Source organism: Neomonachus schauinslandi, chromosome 15, assembly GCF_002201575.2.
Source record: "Neomonachus schauinslandi chromosome 15, ASM220157v2, whole genome shotgun sequence".
NCBI lineage: Eukaryota > Metazoa > Chordata > Mammalia > Carnivora > Phocidae > Neomonachus > Neomonachus schauinslandi.
This window is the reverse complement of record NC_058417.1, coordinates 46,151,791-46,166,272: the sequence shown is the minus strand read 5'-3', so window position 1 is coordinate 46,166,272 and position 14,482 is coordinate 46,151,791.

The following is a 14,482-nucleotide window of genomic DNA, read 5'->3' as shown; positions in this document are numbered from 1 at the left end:
TGTCCTCCGAGAGAGGAAGACAACAAGGTAGTTGGGCAACTCCGAGGCCCCAGCTAGCCTTCCTGACCATAACCTCCAACCTCAGGAAAGGGACCTTCCCAAAACACAGATTCCAAAGGAAACAACATAAACCAAGGAGTATGTCCTCCTTCCCACACAGCCTCTCAGCCAGTGGACCCTGCCTGCTTCTCTCTCAGTGCTCAGCACATGCTACATAGCGTCTTTCAAATCGATAAACTCTACCGTGGTGCAGGCGCTGGTCCCACGAACCCAGCACCGAATATTCTCAGTCATACGTCAGACTGTCAAGATCATTTCTTTATCTACAGGTTGACATTTCGCTTAATAAACCCAGAACTCAAAGGAAACCAGTTGCAAATAGTTTAGATGGACAGTGCATCTCTTCCCTAAGAACGACAGCATTGTAGTAAGAGATCCTTGCATGGTACTGTAGCATGATTTCTGCTTGTGGGAAATCTTCATCTTCTCAGACCCCTTGGACTTCTCAATGGTCCCCTCCCCACAGAGTAGTACTTAAAGAGAATGTTGGCCTTAGAACACAAAATTCTACTTTCAGGAGACACTGATGTAGTGTGCGTATTTGCTTACCGTTTGCCAGTTGAAATCAGGATGGGGTGGGATCATTATTTTTGCATAGAACAGATTTATTTTGTGCAGGTTGTAAACACATCTGGCACCTAGTTTTCCCATTAACACCATTGCCGTTTTTCTTTTTGTAAAGTAGCTTCTGCTATCGAGGTCAACGATGCTGTATGCTTTAGAAAGCTAATTTCTGATTTCCTTCTGAGTTTTCTTTCTCTTGTAGCCAGTTCAGTACCACAGACATCAATTTCAAAGCTGCAGATGATAGTGTGATTCTTAGCCAACATATGCGTGTGCTCTTAAAGTATGTTCAGTTTTTTCTGTCCACATGTGGTTGTGTGCATTTAAATGGGGTGGGGGGTGCAGATACTCTCTTAGCTGCTTTGAATATTTAATCCAGCCATCACACGGCATAAATGACTTCAAAATTTTATCTCTCTTGATTTTCAAGTGTCATTTCATATTCTCCATACATGAGTTTGTTTATTGTGGGATACAAGCCTGCGATGAATGTGTATATAGAACATTAATAATTCCTATAAGGATGGAAATTAAATGGTTGCATGATGAAACTTAGAAGAAGAAAAACAGAGACTTAAATTCATTAAGCATGTTTGGGGAAAAATAGAATCTTTAACACAGTGCCTCTGTCTGCAATGTGGAAATCTTCAGCTTTGTTCACCAAAATTGTATTATACCTGTGTGTATATATATGTGTGTGTGTGTGCGTCTGTGTGCGTGTGTGTGTGTGGGTGTGTGTATATATATATATATATATGTATGGCATAGTGAATCAGACACCACCAGTTTTAAGTCTCTGGTAGCCAAATTAAAATAAATAATCCATAGAATAACACATAATGTTCACCTCATCTTCATCTCTGGTGTTAGTGGAGACCATCAAAGTGACCATAAATGTCATTACTTTGGATGGATTTCAAATTCCGAAATGCCCCCATGTTTTTCGTTGACTGTAATACAGCATCGTTGCTTGGCTGTGCTTTCCCAGGATAAGAAGGTCTCGGTGATTTTACTGCATAAACTTTATCTGAGGTGAGCTCTGGAGACCATTTCATTTTCCTACTATTGGGCTGAAATAAAACAAAGCAAAGGAAAAGAATAACAAAGAAGTCTGTGACATTTTTTTCAGTTACCACCATGATAACCAAAACAATAGGAGTTCATTGGTGGACTCATTTATAAACCTTCTGCTTTGGGTTTGCATCTGTATGTGGGGGGGGAAATGGTTTTAATTTGGGAGTATTTATTAGGCGTGTTTTGGATTGTGAAAATAAATCTCTAAGGAGCGCAGTTGTAGGTGTATAATGAACACAGACACGTAAAAAACACGAGACCTCCAAAAGAAATATGTGGTTTTCTTTCAAGATACTGTAATAAACAGTGGCCTAAGAGAAAAGATTCTGACGCTTCTCAGGAAGTCATTTTTCTGTGAAAATTTCAAGGCTAATGTATGTATGTGGATTTTTCAATTTTGCTTAATTTCGCATCTCGTCGTGGCTCAGAAACAACAAGGTCACCGGGCTGGCTTCGGTCAATAGGAATTTTACTTTTCACAAGGGCCAGAGTATAACGTAGTCACATACAGTGCGTGCTCAGATAATCCAATAGAGAACAATTGTCTGAATAGTTTTAGTCTCTTTCTGATCATCTGACTCAGTAGGCTAGGTGACAGACAACCTGCCATCGGAGCCATAATGCTTGAAATTAAAAAAAAAAAAAAAAGGTCTGTTTAGTGACTGCAGTTGATCAATAAATAGATCATTTAAAACTATTCATCCTTGCTGAAACTGAAGTGTAACTCGAGCACAGTGTTGACGTGGGGAGGCAACACATACCGGGTTCTTCCGGGTTCTACCTTCAAAACAATCTGCATTTGAAATAGAAGTGTTTAAGCTTTTTAGGAGTTAGTGCAATAAGGGAATGTGAATATGCTAAGAACTTTTCAGGTGCCGTTATTAATTATACTTTTGTTGTTAACAAGTGCTTTAGGATAAACCTCTCAATGTTTTTGCTTAAAATTGAAAGCATGTCTGTTGAATTGCAAGTCTCCCTTCAGTTTCTATGTTATCACCAAGAAGAGATTCTTTGAGTTGTTGCTAATGCCTGTGCTGCTTAAATGTAGCTTCAAAGTGTCACTTTTAGGGTTTACATTTCAAGCTGGGGTCTTGATTACATATATTGAGTCAAAATACCACTGCCACTGCGGAAGGACCAAGTTTTGGAATGCACAGTGTTATAGACTACAAGCAAAGCAAACGAGTTGATCCTCACACATGCCATCCTTCTGTGTCATTTTATGTTCTGTGTTTTATGTTCTGTGTTTTTTTCCCCCAGTTATTTATTATTGTTAATAGCTTACTTTTTCTTACATTCTGGTGTAAATAAACTACAAAGCAATCTTCTTGCCAAGCGTAGCTTCCTTCTCTCTCTTTCTCAGCCATTCTCTAGGGAAAGTTGGCAATTGTGAACTTGTGGATTGATGGGAAAGAAGGTGTCAAGGAAGAAGCTAACAGCTGGTACTTAGACCCAGGTCTAGGGGTCTCATATGCAAAAAAGGCTGGCCCCTTGTCAAATGTAAGGCTATAGTCTGAATGACAACCAAGAAAATTCTCCCTAAGGGAAACCATAGGAACACCCCCCCAACAGGACACTAGCTTGTCTCCATTGTAGGGGGGACCAGTCTAAGGTGAGCTGCAATCATTCCAATGTAGTTTCTCCATCTCAAGAAGCTCCTGTTGTTCACAGAAGGGTCCTCTGGGGATGGGGAGTGTGAGGACAACAATGCTTTACTGCCCCTTGTCCCGTAGTCTTCTGCTACACGCCTCCCACTCTATGTTCTCCTCTTCAAACCTGAAGCTAATGTCAACATCCATATCCCGTGCATTCACCTCTGATTCACGTAACAGTGCACCATAACGAGGCTTCCTACACTGAAAACTTGCCTGAAATCGTGTAACTGAGCCAATGAACTAAAACATGCAACATTTGGATGCTTAATGGTAAGTATATAGATGTTTGTAGTTTACCAGCGTACTAGTACTGCTTTTAATCATAGTGTTTCTTGTTTGAGGATCACTCTTAGACTTCCAAACGCCCACATTCTTTTCTAAAATTCCCTGTTGTCTTCAGTATATTCCACTTAGGGTTTTTTGCCTCCAACCTTCAGCTGTACCTTAGCCTCTCAAGTTCGGGATAAATCACGTATCCTTCCTCCAAGCCCTCTTCTGACATATCCCTCTATGAAAATGTTCCTCTCGAACCTGAAGCTTTGATGGCTTTGGAACAACAATCAACCTGTGTGCAGATGTACGTGTGTGTGTGTGTGTGTGTGTGTGTGTCTTTAACTCCATGTGGTTCACCCAAGCAAGCCTTGGTTTCAAGTTTGTTATACTGACTTTCTCCGCTCAATTTTTAGCCCTCTAAGATTCCACGCTCTCATAAGTTCCTCCTTTCTGTAACATGCAACCTAGTAGGAGATCCCATTCAAGTCCAAACATTTAACTACTTCTGCTCCTGGGAAAATTGGAAACAGTCTGGTACTTTGCCTTAATGCTCTTGCTCTGCCCAGCAGGGAGGACTCAAGGTAAGATGTAGCCAAAGAAAGTGGACACAGCTTCAAATCCTACCCAATGTGGCCATTCAGTACAGCAACATTACTGAGCTGAATTAAACACCTGGAATTTAGGGAATGTTTATGCTTAACTAGAATTACCAACTATCTGCCCTGAAGGCAGACACAAAAGACTGGAGATCATCATTTCCCCCCCTTTAGCTTACCGAAGGGAGATTTGGCCACTCTGTCACTGGAGGGTATTTGAGGGCAGCCAAATCTGGACCTTTGTGATTTTTTAAAAATTTTAATCTTCCAAAATAACTTTCCTGCTCCTAAGGGATTCTACATGCAAGATGCTGGCAGTTTACTGCTGGTTAGCAACCCTTGAGAATCATTTTGTGATCTTAAGCACACTAGTGATTACATCCAGAGCATTCCAAAGATAGCTTGCTGCCCTCTATGCACAATTGTTAAAATCCAGTCGTCAGTCCTAATATGTGTTGTGCCTCTTCTCAGGACATAATTAAAAATCGAGAAATACTTCTACAAGTTTGAATTTTCCCACACATCTTGGACTTATTCTACTTACTTGCGTTTTGTTAAAATCTATACTATAGACCCAAGGACGTGAGTTTTCTTTCCACCTTCATTAAGTGCTTTAGAATTTGCTCTTTCTTCTGTGGAAGATAATTCATAAATGCATACCTTTCTTCAAAATGCTGTGAGGATTTTGAATTGTTCTATAAGCACCTTTACTTTTGGTACATAGCTTGTTTATCAGTTTTCATAGCTATGTAATATTCCCCTAGGTTGGAAATCCATAATTTACCTAAACATTCCTTTATTATTTGGCATTGAGGTTATTTTCTGGATTTTGTTATTATATAGAGTGTTGTTAGGAACATCTTTATAACATAGTTTGTCTTCTTTTTAATTATTTGTTTTGGGTAAATTCCCAGAAATTGAATTACTGGGTCAAAGGATATGAATAGTTTTATGACTTGGAGTATTTACTGCCAACATCTCCTCCAAAGAAAAATGTACCAATTTACAATTCTACTGACAACATATGAGTGAGAACATTTGTCTCTTTAAACAAGTATTTACAGTTTTAAAAGTTTATTATTCTCAACTTGTTAAGCAATTGCTAGCATCCAGTTCCCATATAAATCCTTTGCTGGTTTAATGTATTAATACTCTCTTTTTGGGTGTTCATGTGATGAAGGGCAAACTGAAGACAAAGTTCTCTGATTTATTTAGATGTTCAGTACCTTTACTGGCCTACTGCTGCAGAGACGTTGACTGGCTCCCACAGAAACAAACACATAAGGAACTGCATTTAATCAAATAAATAAACATCAATTCCCTGTCATTTTGTTTTCACGCTTTCAGTGATAACATTGAATGCATCTTTCCTTGAGGATTTCCTGAAAACCACCATGTACATGCCAACAAGATTTTTCGTGTTTTTTGTTTTGTTTTGTTTTGTTTTTAACCAAGACAGAATGAAAGTAAAAACTCAAGCTCGCTGTTATTTTGAAATCAATGATTTCCTGATTCTAACAGAACCTTGGTAAGGACAAAGCAGAATCTTTTTTAAGTCTTTCATGTAACTTCTTGGAAAGAATGTGATGACAAATTGCATACGTGCTCCAAAAAAGGACAGTAACTGTGCGTCATCCTCTGTTACTGAAGCCACGTGAGAGCCTTCCTGGAGAATAGAGAAGTCTCAAGAAGAATGGTCATTCCTCATGCATAACAAGGACATGGTATAAAATCTACCCTCAAGTTAGTTTCCAATCTGACTGCAGTCTTTACTTTTTGGTTGTCGGTGTTGTGTGTTTGTGTTAACTTTTTATTTTGAAATAATTGTGGATGCACAGGAAGTTACAAAGAAATGTATATGGAGGGGCGCCTGGGTGGCTCAGTCGTTAAGCATTTGCCTTCGGCTCGGGTCATGATCCCAGGGTCCTGGGATCGAGCCCCACATTGGGCTCCCTGCCCGGCGGGAAACCTGCTTCTCCCTCTCCTGCAACCCCTGCTTGTGTTCTCTCTCTCGTTGTGTCTCTCTCTGTCAAATAAATAAATAAAATCTTTAAAAAAAAAATGTATATGGATGTCCTGGTATACCCTTAACCTGGCCTCCCCCAATGATAACATTTGGTATAATATCCTTCAATATGACAACCAAGAAATTGATACAATCCATAAAACTGATTCAGATTTCACCAATTCTGCATGCACTAGTGTGTGTGTGTGTGTGTCTGTGCGCGCGCGCGCATGTGTGCAGTTTGTTTTTAAAGATTTTTTAAATTTTTATTTTATTTGAGATTGAGAGAGCACGAGCTGGGGGGAGGGGCAGAGGGAGAAGCAGACTCTCTGCTGAGCAGGGAGCCCTACGACCAAGAGAGCTCAATCCCAGGACCCTGAGATCATGACCTGAGCCGAAGGCAGACCTTAACCGACTGAGCCACCCAGGCGCTCCTGTGTGTGTGTGTGGTTCTATGCAATGTTATCAGCAGTGCAGCTTCATTCAATCACCACCGTATACAAGCTACAGAACTGCTCCATCACTAGAGGATCCTCTCGTACTGCCCCTTCATAGACACAGCCCCTGGCTCTGCCTCCCAAAAACACTTTACTTTTAAAAACAAAGAAAGTATTTCACTAAGGCAAAGAGCCATCTCATGTTTTTTTCACTATAACATACTCCTCACTGCTCTCAAACATTTTTTGGCATTTTTAAATTGCGGCAAAATACACATAACATAAAATTCACCATTTTAACCATTTTTAAGTATACACTTCAGTGGTGTTAAGTATATTCACAATATACTTGTGAATGCAACTATCACCACCGTCCACTTCCAGAAATGGTTCATCATCCCAAACAGAAACTCTACCCATCAAGCAGTAATCCCTGTCCTTTGCTCCCTCCAGCCCCTGGTAGCCTCTAGTTTCCTTTCCAGCCTCTATGAATTTGCCTATTCTGGTCACTTCATATAAATGGAATCATACAATATTTGTCCCTTTTGTGTCTGGCTTATATCACTTAGCATAATGTTTTCAAGGTCCATTTATGTTAATTGCATGTATCAGACTTTTTTTTTTAAGATTTTATTTGTTTATTTGACAGAGAGAGACACAGCGAGAGAGGGAACACAAGCAGGGGGAGTGGGAGAGGGAGAAGCGGGCTTCCCGCTGAGCAGGGAGCCCGATGTGGGGCTCTATCCCAGGGCCCTGGGATCATGACCTGAGCCGAAGGCAGACGCTTAACGACTGAGCCACCCAGGCACCCCTGTATCAGACATTTTTAAAGGTGTATATTATGGTAGAAAAATCTGATAAGCTGATAACCATAGAAACAAATGTTTTCTAATGCTGTGTGATGTTGGGCAACTAAATCTTTCCGAGCCTTCATTCCTTCAAGTTTAACGACAGCAGTAATAACAGGTGGCATATATTCTATCTCAATGGCAAGTATGAAAAAATAAGACTGGCAGTTGGTGGTGGAAGTTGCTGCTGAAGAATCATTAGAAAAACAAAAAGAGGGTACAGGCAAGTTGAAACAGAATCTCTGTAAGAAACAGCAGGGAGCTCATGAGAAAAACTGAGAGCATTGCCAGTCCCTTGAACTCCATGATTACATAAAGCTTTTATTTTGAGTTTATTTTGAGTGAGTCTTTTCCTTTCAGACACAGTAGGTAACTAAAAGCAGTTAAAAAGTACATTAAAATGTCCATTCTAGAAACAAGTTTGCCAGAGGAAACAAATACAAGAAATGCACCTTTTCGATTCCTTGCTAGGATTCCAACAAATATTAATAATACCCCAGGTAGAAATAATGATATTTCAAGAATAACGTGAAATATGTTTCTGCTGGAAAAGAACTGTGGAGATGAAGTCAGACCTGCAAAACCTACTCTATTTTTATGCATGCAGGTTGTAAAATAATGATGTTTTACTCCTATAAAGATGATTAAATGAGGGTGCTTGGGTCATTAAAAAAAAAAACAACTGGCTAATTCATACTATCCAGGGGTCAGTAGTATGTATATCCAGATTCTTTTGAGCAACGTGACCTTGTATTGTCAGAATATAAAAATGTCAGAAACTTTCTTTTTTCCTGATATGCTAGGTCTAATTTACATCTAAATGAGAAAGCTTTTTCGCATAAGACACCCTCCCCAACCTGATGAATGGCTTTTGAGACAGATCTGATTAATACACAGAAGTCTGACTAGAAAAATCAACGTTTTGTTAATTGGATTTGCTAAGCCATGCCACCGCCTCAGCTGAAACTCTTCAGTGATTCCTTTTAAGTAAAATTAAAACAAGTGTACTCAAAGAAGCGTACATATCTTACGCATGAGCCTCTTCAGATCTGGATCCAAATATGAATCAATTATTTTAAGTGTTTTTGGTGAGTTCCTCTTTTCCTCTCCCCACTGAATCTTTCTTGATTCTTCAAATGAAAACCAAACAATGGTGGATTAAAAAGTAGACTATCTCTGGGGGCGCCTAGGTGGCTCAGTTGGTTGAGCGTCTGCCTTCAGTTTGGGTCATGATCCCAGGGTCCTGGGATTGAGCCCTGCATTGGGCTCCCTGCTCATCAGGGAGCCTGCTTCTCCCTCTCCTCCCGGCTCCTGCTATCTCTGTCTCTCTCTCAAATAAATAAATAAAATCTTAAAAAAAAAAAAAGTAGACAATCTCAAAGTCTCTGGAGGAGACAATCTGAGAGTCTTTCTTTCCAAAGGGAGCACTAGAAGCCAAGATTTCACATGGTATTCTCTTCTCTTCCATTCTGAAGCATTTGTTATTTTACTTGCTTCTAAAAGGTGGTGGCAGCTCAAACATCTGAGTTATTAATGACCTGTGCACAAAATGGCTCCGCAACCCCGGACCCAGCCACCATAATGCCTGCCACTGGGTCCCCAACACCTCGCCTGAAGTTCATTTCCCTTACCAGCCCCCATGAAGATGGTGCATGCCACCTCCCCTTATCTAGATTCCAGCAGATAACGATGTCTTCCTGACATCCCATGCCGGAACTCTAAAATGTTTCCTTTTGAACCATGACCACCGGCATTTCCAGTGCTAACATGGATAAAGAGATGTTGATGGTCCTTTGGCTGCACTGAGTAGGTCTCCTGGACCAAGGGAGAACCTGGTTATCCTACACAGCATGAGGAAATAGGGTCTGAGTTCAAAACAATCAACTCCCAAATTAGCCTCTTCCAGATTTGGGGGATTCCTTCTGTGTGTGTATATATATATTTTAAAGATTTTATTTATTTATTTATTTGACACAGAGAGAGAGAGAGACAGCAAGAGAAGGAACACAAGCAGGGGGAGGGGAGAGGGAGAAGCAAGCTCCCTGCTGAGCAGGGAGCCCGATGCGGGACTCGATCCCAGGACCCTGGGATCACGACCAGATCCGAAGGCAGATGCTTAATGACTGAGCCACGCAGGTGCCCCTGGTTGTGTATATTTTTAATAACATTTATAGATATGAATTAGATGTACTTCAGGGAAGAAGTCACTTTTTTTGAGATCATGAATTTAATTCTATTGGAATTAAATCCAGTTTAGTTCCATAAAAAATAATTTCTTGATATGAAAACACTGCATTAAAGTACAAAGTTCTAAATATAAGTTGTCATTCTCCTTATTTTCAAATAAAATTCCAAACTAAAATTTCGATTTAAAAAATTAGGTATGGCTAACATTTGCCATGAAGACAACCAATAAATAAATAAATAAATAAGTAAAAAGTTTAGCAAAGAAATGGAGATGTTCGTATCAATGGCACCGACTGTCTTGTTTCTTTCCTATTCTATAACTAAGACAAAATTTGAGCAATTTATAGATCTATATTTATACCCAAAAATGTAGTCTAACCAGACGTTTAAGTTAAGAATAGAACCAGTTGGAATGCCTGGGTGGCTCAGTCGGTTAAGCGTCTGCCTTCGGCTCAGGTCATGATCCCAGAGTCCCGGGATCGAGTCCCGCATTGGGCTCCTTGCTCAGCGAGGAGCCTGCTTCTCCCTCTGCCTGCCACTCCCCCTGCTTGTGCTCTCTCTCTCTCTGACAAATAAATAAATAAAATATTTTTTAAAAAAAGAATAGAACCAATTTATTTGGAGAGCTGATTGAGAAGGGGGGGCTTAGTTGCACTAGTTGTCTTTAGTCTACACACACCCTTACACTTACTCATGCTAAGCTTACAAAGAAGTTGGGGACTTCAGGGTGGAGGGGAACAATCCCCACAAGTTGAACAGGGTCTTAGCCCAGACCCACTTGACATTTCCCTGAGGCAGCAATTATACAAAGAAGCTCACCTGTACCCACCTCCATGCTGCCCCATTTGCCAGACCTAATAGAGTTTAGGGGTAGAGTATGTTTTGGGTTGTTGGGTTTTGTTTGTTTTTTTAAGATTTTATTTTATTTTGAGAGAGCGAGAGAACACACGAGTGGGGAGGGGCAGAGGGAGAGGGAGAGAGAGAATCCCAAGCAGGTTCCACACTCGTCGAGGAGCCTGATGTGGGGCTCAATCCAACGACCCTGAGATCGTGACTTAAGCTGAAATCAAGAGTCCAACCCTTCACCAACTGAGCCACCTCAGCGATAGAATTTGTTTAAACAGCCTCAAACCTCATCAGCCCCAACATATTGGGACAAAATACTGTCACCTTCTTCCCAGGCTGATGTGGGTATTTTATCATTACCCTGCGTCACCTTCCTGCCCTCCCTGTGAACTAGTTCATAGGACCAATCTCCGCTTGAGTCTTCATTCCTCACTCTGGTCCTAATATAACTTATTCTATAATCTAGTACTAGCTTTCATCTTTTTTCCTTCCTTCCTCCCTCCCTCCCTCTCTTCCTTTCTCCTTCTTCCTTTACCTCCTTTCTTTTCTCCCTTCACAGTGCTTTCATCATGCACCAGATGCTAGAAGAGGCACAGAGGACACAAGAGTGAGCAAAAATAAATCTGGCCTCTCACCTTATAGTTTATTGGAAAGGATATATTATACTTACATAGGCATACAAATAAATGTATAATTGCAGTCTGACACAGGGAGACAAGGGAGAGGAAGTGTCAGTGATTTCTGGCCACATCTGATCCCTGGCCCAACAACTGAAAACCACTTCCAGTGCCTGACCCCTCCCAGGTTGTTTATTTTTTCACCTGCCAGAACTTACTTTTCCAGAGCTCTGGTCACTGCTCTGACTTCAACTTGGACCCTTAGTGACAACAAGTTGCCCAAACTCTTCCTGAAGATTGTTGGGTTCTGTGGGCACTGTACTCTGCCCACCCGTCTAAAACTCCTCGGCTCAAGGGGTGCCTGGCTTGCTGAGTCCATGGAGTATGCAACTCTTGATCTCAGGGTTGTGAGTTCGAGCCCCACGTTGGGTGTAGAGATTACCTAAAAATAAAATTTAAAAAATAAAATAAAAATTTAAGAAAACCTCCTCAGTCCAAGACTTTTCTCCCCCTTCTCCATCCTGTTAAATTAAGTCACAAGTGTTTGCTTGACCTCAAATTCCAAATACACCTATTGAGTTTGGGCACTCATTGGGAGGGCACTAGTGTTAGATTCAAATGTGTGCCCTAAATTACAACAAAAGAGCTTAGATTCTACCTTTATCTCTGATATTTACTGTGGGAAACACCTTCAGAGGTGTCTACCTGAGTTTCAATAATATTTTTCAATTCCTTGTGGTGTTCTCAATATTTGCCTCAAAGGTGCTTGAGATTCTAACACCAGAAAACATATCTCAGAGCATCTTAGACCATATTTAAGAATGACCACAACTTCCATATAATATGGAGATTTGGTGGAATATATATATCTACCATCTCTCCTCTTTTCAGAATGGTTCTTCTAGAAAAGTTCCTTTGGCAAAGCTCTTACTATATCCCACTCAAGCAATGTGCATACCACCAACTGTCAACCTTCCATGAAAAATCCATAATGGGTAACATTCTCCTTTTTGAATATGGGCAAGCATTCCTTCCTACCCGATATATAATTAGACTTGTTCATTGTATATTTATCACCTAATTCTATTCTAGGAATTGAATGTGAGAGGCGATATCTTCCCAGTCTTCACAGCTAGGCAGCCAAGCAGCATAAACATGACAAACAATTCAGATGGAACATCCCCAGCTCACAGTAAAATGTACAGGGTCACAGCTGCCTTTGAAGACTGGCCCTCACGTGTCTCTAACTGTTGATGGATATCCAGGCTCTGTTCTTGCTCATTGACCTTGATTGATGCATCTTGGAAGTGGAACACTTTGACCCGCTCCTTTCTTAAGCCAGGTTGCTGAAGACTCCTAGTTCCCCTGTTACAGCTGGTGTCCTTCCAGAAAGGACTGCAATCTCCTTTAATAGTTTACCAAACTTAGACTCACATTTACAGATGAACATGCAAGTGTAGTTTCAGCATTCTCAACCAGTAAGTCTTATTTTCTTTATCCTAATGGATTAGGCCCACATCCCATTTATTACAATGGCTTGGCATGTAAGCGTTATCTACTCAACAAACATATATTAAACTTTTTTTTTTTTTTTAAGTAGGCTCCATGCCCAGCATGGAGCTCAACATGGGGCTTAAACTCACAACGCTGAGATCAATACCTGAGCTGAGATCAAGAGTCAGACACTTAACTGACTGAGCCACCCAGGAGCCCCTAAACAACTTTTTACATTTTAAAATTTTTATTTATTTATTTATTTATTTATTTATTTTTTAGAGAGCCAGGGGAGGAACAGAGGGAGAGAGAGAACCTTAAGCAGGCTTCATGCTCAGCATGAAGCCAGACATGGGGCTCAACCTCACGACCCTGAGATCACGACCTGAGCCAAAATCAAGAGTCAGACACTTAACCAACTGAGCCACCCAGGCACCCCAAACTCTTTTTTAAAATTTTTTATTTAAAAATTTTTTCCAAAGGTCTACTTACTTACTTTGGAGAGAGAGAGAGAGAGAACCAGAGAAGAGGCAGAGGGAGAGGGAGAGAAGCAGACTCCCTGCTGAGCAGGGAGCCTGACACAGGGCTTGATCTCAGGACCCTGAGATCATGACCTGAGCCAAAGTCAAGAGTTGGGTGCTTAGCTGACTGAGCCACCCAGGCGCCCCTTTAAAGTAAACTCTACGCCCAACGTGGGGCTCGAACTCATGACCCCTGAGACAAAAGTCACATGCTCTACTGACTGAGCCAGTCAGGCATCCCTGTATGGAACTCTTTATATGGATCAAACACAATTGCTGCTGCTAGGAATACAAAGATATAAAATGATTGATTCATTCACTCAAATGGCACATTTTTACTCAGTGCCTACTAAGTGCTAGGAAATCGGGATGCATAGGTGAATATGACAGACAGGAACCCCCTACCCTCAAGAAGTTTATGATGTAGTTGGTGAGCCTAGTTGACTGAGCAACCAAATTTTTAAAAATGTATAAACCATGGTAAAAAGGAAACAAGTTGTTAAGAGAATAATGGACAAAACTTGTTTTGGACAAAGTAGACAGGAAGGCTTCTCTAATGATGGTATCCTCATCATTAGTCACCTGGATAACTACAGTAACTACAATAGCTTTCTAATGAAACTCCCTGCTTGTGCCACAGGACATTTGCACTTGCTACTGAAAATACTCTTGTCTCAGCTAACTCCATAATTAGCTCCCTCGCCTCCTTCACATCATTTACTTATAAGACATCCTCTCAGGAAGGCTTTCTATGGTCCCATCCTTACTAAAATTTCACATACACATACATATCATCTGTTTCCTCCCTCCCTTTTCATTTCCCTCTTCTGAGCTTTTTTTTTTCCCTCCTTGCCACTTATAATAATTTGTTATGAAGCATAACATGTGTTTAATAAAACACATATTCCTGAGCTTACCACCCAACCTAAGAAATAGAATGTTATCGATATCTATTTTATAGATGGCTGCATATTTCATGAAATCCCAAAACTGTAAAAAAAGTCTATTACCAGTTATGGAAGAGTAAAAAAGAATGAGAAAGTTGTTTGTGTACTGATAGGGAGTGAGCTACAAGACATATTACTTAGGTGAAAAAAGCAAAGGGCAGAACACTGGAAACACTATGCCTTCATTTGTGTAAAAGTGGGAGGAGAAAACGTGCACATATATGACTTGTATATGTAGAAAATCTATCTGAAATGGCACATAAGAGTTGTTAACATTGATCATCTCTCGGAAGGAGAACAAGGTAGCTGGAGATAGGGATGGGAGAGTTTTTACACTGTATACCCTTTAATTCTGTGA